The sequence below is a fragment of the Daphnia pulicaria genome, chromosome 4 (genome assembly GCF_021234035.1).
Source record: "Daphnia pulicaria isolate SC F1-1A chromosome 4, SC_F0-13Bv2, whole genome shotgun sequence".
In the NCBI taxonomy this organism is placed as follows: domain Eukaryota; kingdom Metazoa; phylum Arthropoda; class Branchiopoda; order Diplostraca; family Daphniidae; genus Daphnia; species Daphnia pulicaria.
In genome coordinates, this window is record NC_060916.1 from 10,935,386 (window position 1) to 10,944,545 (window position 9,160).

A 9,160-nucleotide genomic window follows, 5' to 3' on the forward strand; every position below is an offset into this window, starting at 1 on the left:
AGTAATAACAGAGGCTATCCCTAAAACAAGTTCAAATACTGGAAACTTCATGGCTGACTCATAGAGGTAGATTCGGTAAAAATAGATAGTCTTGCCTTCACATACCCTCCTGTTATAGTTGTAAATATCCCGTCGCTCGGTACAGTTAAAGCAATGGTCAACGGCTTGTATCTCTACGATCGATTTTAATTTCTCACAGAAACTAGACGGGTTCATTCACCCAAAGAGGGTGAACCATTAATGAGTTTTAAGGAAGAAGACACAATGCCGATAGGAACAATCAACGTAACGGTGTTTTTTTAGAACTCTACGGATAACACCTCCACTGCCGTAATGTTGAAATCTACACACTCTGCCGTTCTATTCAAAGGGTGGGTCGAATTCACCTTACCTATGTTAACGTATAAAGATGGTAACCTCGCAGCAGAGACATTCCGTTAGAAAGTTTCAAACTCCACAGTTAATCACCACAGCCCCTCCACCTAGTCGCAATGAAGAAGAAGAAGAATATCTACAACTATGCGCTGCTTTAAAACATGCGTCCTTCACTCGCAATTTGAGACGGCGATACCATCTTGTTCAGAGGTTTAATTCTGAAAAATTCACTTTGGCTAGTCTACATGTGTAAGTTACCTTAAGTTGAAGTTTGGTCTTCAAGCAACCTGAAGTCTTTTTTTTTTCAAAAACTATTTTTAAGTTCAATTTCGAACCAAAACCTTACCCAACTAAACCAAATTTAATGTAAACAAGCAGACGAGTTTGTTTTTAGACTTTAATAGCAAATTATGAAGAATTCAAATTTTGGATACATCGAACAACATTGATTTGTTTTTTGAATAATAACTCTATTTGAAATTAAATTTTTATTTAGGTAGGCCTATAGCGAAAAATATTGAAGCTATTGTATGACATTCAAACTATATTCTTCTAGAAAACAATTTGTCATTATAATAATGCTTTATTATATTAAAAACTCATTTTCAAGTTCCAACAAGTTATCCACATATTGTTAAATTATAACATATTTGCAAAAATATCCTTCACATAGCCACTTGTTAAATCGATTAGTTTTTAGACCCAAAAAGATTGTTTTTTGAACAATTGCAATAATCATGGTAGCCTACATACTTCACACACAGAATACTTAACTTAAAATATGGTTAACTGCCTTTTACATTAAAAATAATGTCATTTGATTAAAGATAAAACCTATGACTTGTTCCCTAGACGTACAGTTGAAACGAAAATAATATTTTAACGGTTGTAAAAAAAATATATGTAAAACCTTCTTTCTTTCAAAGATGCACCGTTAAAATCGGTAGGGGAATAGGGAAATTTAGGTAACAAATATCGGACAATCACCAGTATTTTCAAAGAAAAGAAAAGAGCTTAATTCCATCGACGAGGCGGAAAACGTATTTTTCGTCACGTTGCGTGACCACACCACACAGGCCCTCCAAAAGCCGGATATAGAAGACAACAAGCTTGGGCTAGTACTGAATGTTACCCTCGAAGAAAGCCACAAGCAGACTGCTAGCGATTATCTCGAAGCGCAACCACCGCTATCGAAAGTATAAAATGTCAGTGAGGTTCCGCGTGTGAAATTGCTACATGACGTAATTAACATTGGAAATAGTAGACCCTTATTTCCTTCACACCACGTAGAATTTCTCAGGGGGGTCAACCCACACGTCCAAGAAATGCAAGAGAACAACCATCGTACAGCCCGTGGTCCTCGCAAGTCGCACAGGTCAAGAAAATGGACAGATCAATCCGATTCTGTATAGACTATAGAAGGCTCAACAACAAAGAATTTCCGGTTGATAATTATAAATTCAGATTAATTAAAATGTATTTTCATTTTATCTGTCTGAGTTTTTCGAATCTCTTCCATAAATTCTTTATTTGGATTCTAAACAACATCCAAAATAAAACTGTTCTTTTACTTATCGTGTCTGATTCAAAGTAATTTGATAGCTTGTCCAGTATTTATATCGACGGCGATTCTCTTGTAGTAAGTTTAAGCCATTACTGAGGTTTATTGTCTCAATTAAAACAGACTTTTAACTGGGACAGAGTCGAGCCACTATTCATAAGGTGAAAAAATTTCTAGAATACATAAAGACGACGCTTATTCTCTTTGAACCTTCTAGCTCTGCTGTTCCCCGGCTATTCCCTAATCCTGGGCTACACTAGAGAATTTTGTATACAATCTTTTTGGTTTCAGCGACGGCATATTAACGACGGAAAACAACTTGTTTTCCGTCGTTAACGTTGCATTCACATAACAGTTGTTGAAAGCAAAATTTTTCTTTAGCCCGGGCTTTATCTAGATATATTTTGAGGTCTACTTTGTGTATATTGCCTCTCTAAGCACGCTATATTGGAAGTTTTTCGCATTTTTAAGGTCATGGTAGGCACTTCAATTGAAATATTGGGGGCCAACTGAATATATCCTGGGAGGGAGGGGAAAGAGATAGGGGGACAGCTAGTCACGTCAAATCCCGAAAAAGTATGGAAATACGTTTTAAAAAGCTCCCGTTATGTATGACTTTTTGGTCTCGTGTCAACAAATTGCGGGGAGATGGTGAAGAAAGCTGCGCGTGGTGGGACAGTCGTTTATGAGCCCATCCAATGCCGCCATGATGGACAGGAGGCAGCAGTAAAAGCAGATTGCGTGAAAAGGGCAAAGGAGAAAGAAATAAGGACAGAATTTGATGAGACTACTGTAGTATCTTAACTCAGGTGCTATGTTATGAATTAAGGTTAAAACTTAGACGATGGGGAAAGATAACTTCAGCTTGTTTATTCCTGGCTGGCTATATTCCAACTGCCCTCAGCCAGAGGCTAGTGGGTTGACGTTGTCATTTAAGGGAATACTAAATTTGTTACTGAGTTTCTTCTTTCTGTATGCGCCCTTCCCCTCACAGTTAAAAGAGTCCTGACATCTTTTGGTTGCGGTCCACGACGCTCTGGGTTAGCTTTTTTCAGTTCGTCTTCGTCTTCATCGGGCGGGAGAGGAGGGTAGTCGTCGGCGTTTAGTGACTCTATTTTGTGTATTGTGGGAGATAACATTTCAGCTTTCGGCCTTCAGTGGAAATCAGCTCCGTCTTGTGGTGTCGACTCTGCTCAGCAATTTTTCCATGGAACGTGACGACAGCATCCGGCAGAGGGTGATTTCGAATTGGAAGAGCAGGTGTTGGAGAGGCTCGAGCAGCGTTTTCCAGAGTCACAGATTTGTACAGTTGGAAGACTGTTTACTGTTGCTCAATTGTTGTTTGGCTTCGCCACACGCAACACACGGACAAGCTGATGAGGGTCCATTGGAATGTTGACTTTTTCCTAGGTAACTTCCAGCGGTAGAATTTTGAGATTTTCTTGAAGACGTTACTGGCGTCACTAAGGAATTTTGATGTTTGTTGAGCCAAGGGAACATTTTATGTATGTTGAGCCATGCACATCAAACCAAGTTTGATTGCCGTCGTTCCACTCAATAAGTTGCCACCGTTCCCGGCTCAGGTGTAGGCCGTTTCTTCGATGGTGTGGCCGTTGTGTGAGGGTTGATGAGGTGATGACGCCACGTTATCATATAAGGGAATACTGGGGATAAGAAAGTTCCTTCTAGTTCATGCATCCATAGAGTAGGGGACGCTGAAGTGAAACTCATGGTTAATGCCCTAGTGGCACACGATGGTCTGTGGATGTCCATCCATGGTCTTAGGCTTATCCCAATAAATGATGTCTTATGGATGTTTTTTGGACATCCAATTTACACATTCATACCAAGTCGTAAGTTTTTAGTCTATAGGACATCCTTTGGACATCCTATGGATCTCTCATAAATATCTCTTATCGTCACTCACGCCAAGATGTGGGATGTGGGGTGTAGTGGATTAGAGCGTCAACAAGTAGATAGAAAATAGTGTCCCGGCACACTCCAGTCTTCCCTACTGAAGACTACACGTCGAAGACAGACGAATTAAATTTTTTGTTACATAAATCATTTTGACTGACTTTGGATTTACGCTGTCGTCCACGTAATCAATAGTCGAATACTGTAACCACTACACCATGGACTAATAGCAATGGGGTATGGGGAAACCTAGTGATTGCTTCGTGTTTGCGACCACTGTTTTTTACGGGAAACTCTGTGATAGTGTCGCGTGGTCAATGACCACGCTATGTGATACGTCTGGTATGTAGTCCAACCGGACGTACTGTATGACTGTGCCGGCCTAGCCGGGTATATAAGCGTAGAGCATCGGACTGATCGGGGCTGTTCCCTGGCTGTCCTTGGCTGTCTAACAGTGACTGTACTAGAATGTAGTATTAGCAATACACTCCTTATCCTTGTATGTTACAATACACTCCTTATCCTTGTATGTTACAATAGTCTGGGCGTTGATTATGTGATTTGGTGATGAGGGCAAAAAATAAATTAATTAATTTAAAAAAAACGATGACCTGACCGATGTCTCCTGGATGTAATCAAGACAAAAAAGAAGATCTTTAAGCCATCAATGCTAGGCCTTGTCTTGATCGGAATTTTTCAATTTGGATGTGGATAAAGGTGAGTATAAATTTTTTAAAATAATTAAAATATGATTATTGCAAATTTTTTTAGATTTATTCGCAGCAGCTTCAGCAGATCTGGTGCAAAATTTCGCAGCAGCTCTGGTAGGAGCATCATCGCCAGCATCTGAAGTAGGATCGCCGGTAACACTAGATGAGGCAGTAGCAGCTTTAGAGAAAATATTCGTAGCAGCTCTCAAAGCAGCAGCGCCGGCTCCGGAAGCTCCGCTAGCTAGTAAGAAAAAATCCTAGGCGTTGTAAAAGAAATCCGAAGAGGCGCAAATCTTTTTAACGAACTCTTCTCCCCTCTAATGTGCAGCCAGAATGATGATGGCACCATGCCCTTGTTTATCATTGACCGCGAGTAGCTCTTTCACGACTTCTACATTTTCCGCATTGAGTTTAGAAAGCCTTGTCAATCAGAAAGCCTGTATTTTCTGAATAGTTTTGTCGCTCAAGTGGTCGAACAAATCTTTCCAATAGCGTTTCGTAAAAATAGTTATAAAGAACTTGAAGGCCTCATCAATTCACCCGTAGATTTTCTCTCTCGAAATCTTTAAATAAACTTGGCCGGATTCTATCTTTGAATTCCCTTAGCTTTTTTCATGCACCTTGTTTTTATATTTGTAATATAAATTTTTTTTACTTTTCTTTAGCTGTTATGAAAACAATTAATATCCCAGACGGTGAAGCCTTTGCGGCCGGAGTAGCCGGCCTGGCTTTTTTCCCAGGATAGCATCTTTTCTCAGTGTTCCAGAAGTGTTGGGGTTGTTAGAAAAAAAAATGAGTATTAATTTTCTTAATAATAAAAATATTATTATTCCTCATGTTTTTTTTATTTATGGGCCGACCACTCTCTCTTTTTTTTCCTTTTGCTCATTTCTTTTTTTATTGGTGTTAGAGTCGAAGGACTTGATTGCAACCAATCTAACATTTTTCTTACGCTCAGACGTGTTGATGCTTATACAAGGGCAGAGGGTCGTTGTCTCGATTAGCTGTAGTAACCGTAGCGTTTTCCAACTGGTTGTACAATCATATTCTTCATGGCTTGAATAACTTCTTAGTTTCTTTTTTATTTCATGTTTTGTTACCTTTCAGCTGTAGTGAATTGCATTACGGTTTCCTGGATGTTGTGGGTTAAAGCCTCTAACGACATGCAAATCTTGCAGTTCACAATTACCTCAGGTAATTTACCTGGCCAACGTTGAATCGATAGTTTAACAAAGCAAAAAAAGTTTTTTCTCTCCAATTCTATGTTTATGGCTTTTATGCTCGTGTTCTCAGGTTTCCCCGAATCGGTTGCTGCGGCCGTTGCAACCGACGTTGGCACATCCATTTCCGAAGTCAATGTGGACTTCGATGTCCATCCTCTCTAATTACCGAAGATGCTCATCAAAAACTGACTCGACAACTACCGCTGGCCAGGGTAAAGAAATATTTTTTTAACGTGTTTTTTCTGGTGGAGTGGAAATGTGTGTAAAGATTTTCATTTTTCCATTTCAATGTCAATAACTTTTGTGCTCATGTTCTCAGGATCTGGCCAATCAGTTGCTGCGACCGTTGCAGCCGATGTTGGCTCTTACCCCTAAGTTTTGCTGCCATCTACCATAATCGATGTAAAACGCAAATAATGTAACGCAAATCGCAAAATAATGTTCAAAAGGGACCAAAAATATTCTACCGCGCACGTCGAGGTATCCTCCGTTGCTGCCGGTGCGATTGACGATGGCCCTCTTCACCATCTTACAGCGCCACTCATTATTTAACAAGTAACAAAGCCGGTATGTGTGTAGTTGTGCTCAATTGAAAGGTTAGGTTAGGGAGAATTTCTTTTTGGGGGCTCTTGGTCGTTAAAGTTGTAACTGCTTATCGTAAATACAGCAGGCACTGGTCAAACGCCCAAAAGCAGCAGACTGCTTTACGTAAAATAATTCCTCCGCCCACCCAGAAATTGTGTAGCTTTTGCAACACGGACAGTCACCAGTTCAGTGTCTAATAATCCCGAAAAAAATGGCGGGATTTGACCAAGGATATGGGCGAGCGTGAGCAGCTACAAAAAATCTGTGAGCATTGTTTTTATTTTTCACATGGTTGCTGTCAGTCAGCGACCATCAATTGTTCACTGGTTGTTGACTTATTTTTTTTATTATTTTATAAAATTTATAAATTTGATGATGAATGACAACGTCGTCACTTACCGTCCAAATGCGGAAGAATTCCGGGACTTTTCGAAATTTGTGAGCGATGCTTCCAAGAACCACTCGAACCATTGCTGAGTGATTATAATTATACCACCGACGAAACAACGAGACAATTACGATCTCGTGAAAAAAGATCCTTGAGACTAAAAGCAAGTGTATAGGAAGAGGACGGAGGGCGTTTACCAAAGCAGCACAGATAGTCGCCTGTTACGCTCGAAAATTTCATTGCCAGAAACGTGAAACCTGTTCACTAAAAAATGGATTGGCACATATGATGACGTAAACACATGCTGGGAAGGATGTTTATCTTGTTTGGGGACGTGTTGCGAGAAGGGCGCTTTTCAGAGTATGTCGTCGACAAAAATGTTTGCAGACGCTGAACACGCTTGGTGAGGTAATGACTGAACTACTTGATACGATACGATTACGATCACTACGATTACTACGACTTGTATGTTTAATTAAATTTGTTATTAAATTTGATAGGTCAGATATACTATTTGAATTTTTTTCAATAGAAAAAAATAAAAAGGCATCCCTTTGTGTCAGTGTTATCTATCTTTTTAAAAAGATAGTATCTTTTTGAGAATAACGCCTCTTTTTGGCGGAAAGTCTACTAGCTTGGCGCTTTATTTTATTGTTAACGCAGATGGATTTTCCGCCAAATTTCTTTAAATGAGGCGTTATTTTAATAAAAATAGGAAACACTGCTTTGGGTATCTTGGTAACGCAGGTAGCTGACAATTCAGCATTGTTTATTTACTTACCAACTGGGTGGTAACTTCAAACGCCAGATGACGAAGTTGCAACCTCCATTTTTCATCGGATCAGCTATTTAATAACCCAATCCTATGTATAGGAGAAGTGATAGAGAATTTGGCCAAACCTCTCGCCTTCATGGTAGAAGAAACAAGTCTCTTAACCATAAAGTAGGCTATGACACAGCTGTAAAAAAAGGAGGATACCCCAAGCCGGCAGGAAAGGGGAAGGTACGGTAGCCGTTGTATTTGAAGTAACCGTCAGCCGTCAGAGCGCTCACTAGCGGCCTGATGGTGAAAAAGTGCAAAACTTCATTCGAGCACCTTCAGACTGACGGTGCAATAGACCTAACCATCTATGCTTTGAATAGGGAATAAATGATCAGGGCCAATGACATCGAAAAAAATGTGTAAGACAAGCAATTTTTACACAGAACCCAAAGACGCCTTCAATGGTTGTTGAGTGAGGTCTAACTAAAATGAGACAATTTGTTTTTAACTTTATAAGTGTAGGGTCATTGAAGTAACGTAACTCAGGGAAAAGAAAGTTGCATTACAAGTGTTCGAATGCCCAATAAGGGATGACACACAAAAATAAAATATAAACGCTCTGAAATTAAGGGGAAAAGTGGACAAAGTGGTAACCAAGAATAAAAAAAGTTATACCCTCTAGATATAGCCGCCCATAAACTACGAAAAATGTATGGGGAATACACACACGTTTACAAATGAGATAAATAAAAAAGGGCCATGGCTCAAACGCGTAGCCATCCTTAGAAAAACCAGGATAGACTAGAATTTTCGAAAAAAAAGACAAGAGAGGTATGGATACTATTCTAAAGACATAGTTGTCCTTGAGGATAGTTGGGGAACGAAAGAAAACTTTAAAAAAAAGGAAGAACAATTGCATAACTGAATAAACCAAATAGAGCAAAACAAATTAAAATCAGAGAATGATAGGGAATGATGTCTTTTGAATTAATGAGTAAATATTTTGGGACAAAGCATAAACATTTCTTTTTAGTCCATACAATCAGTATGTTGACGAAGCTTCTTGGCAGATCAAGGTGACGGTTTGCAAGACATATCCTTCAAAATTAAAACTATTTTTTTAGAAAACTCTTACCCTATCGAGAAACAAGAGTGTTAGTGTTTTTTTTTTAATTTATTGAAAAAAGATCGGCTGCCTTTTTGGGGGGGGGGCGGAGTGTAGAAAACAGTAAAACACAACCCTTTTTTATTTATTTTTGTAGAAAAACCCTTCCCCTATCGAGAAACAAGAGTGTAATTTTTTTTTTTTTTAATTTATTGAAAAAAGATCAGCTGCATTTTTTGGAGGGATGGAGGAAACAGTAAAAATCCATTGAAAATCAACAAACCTTTTGAAAAGCCCATGAATCATAAAGTAAAGCTCAAATTCCATAAAATTGCTCAATTTTCGTGCTGAGCCGGGATTGAGAGGTGAAAAGGGCGAACCCGGTAATTTCGAACACTTTCTCTTTCTACTCGCAGACCTCAGATTTGACATTTTAGCTCTACAAGACAAAGTTTTCATCGGCGATATCGATATATTCTTTCTTGCCTGTTTTCTCTCCCACCCCATTATACAAGACAAAGAATACAAAAAAA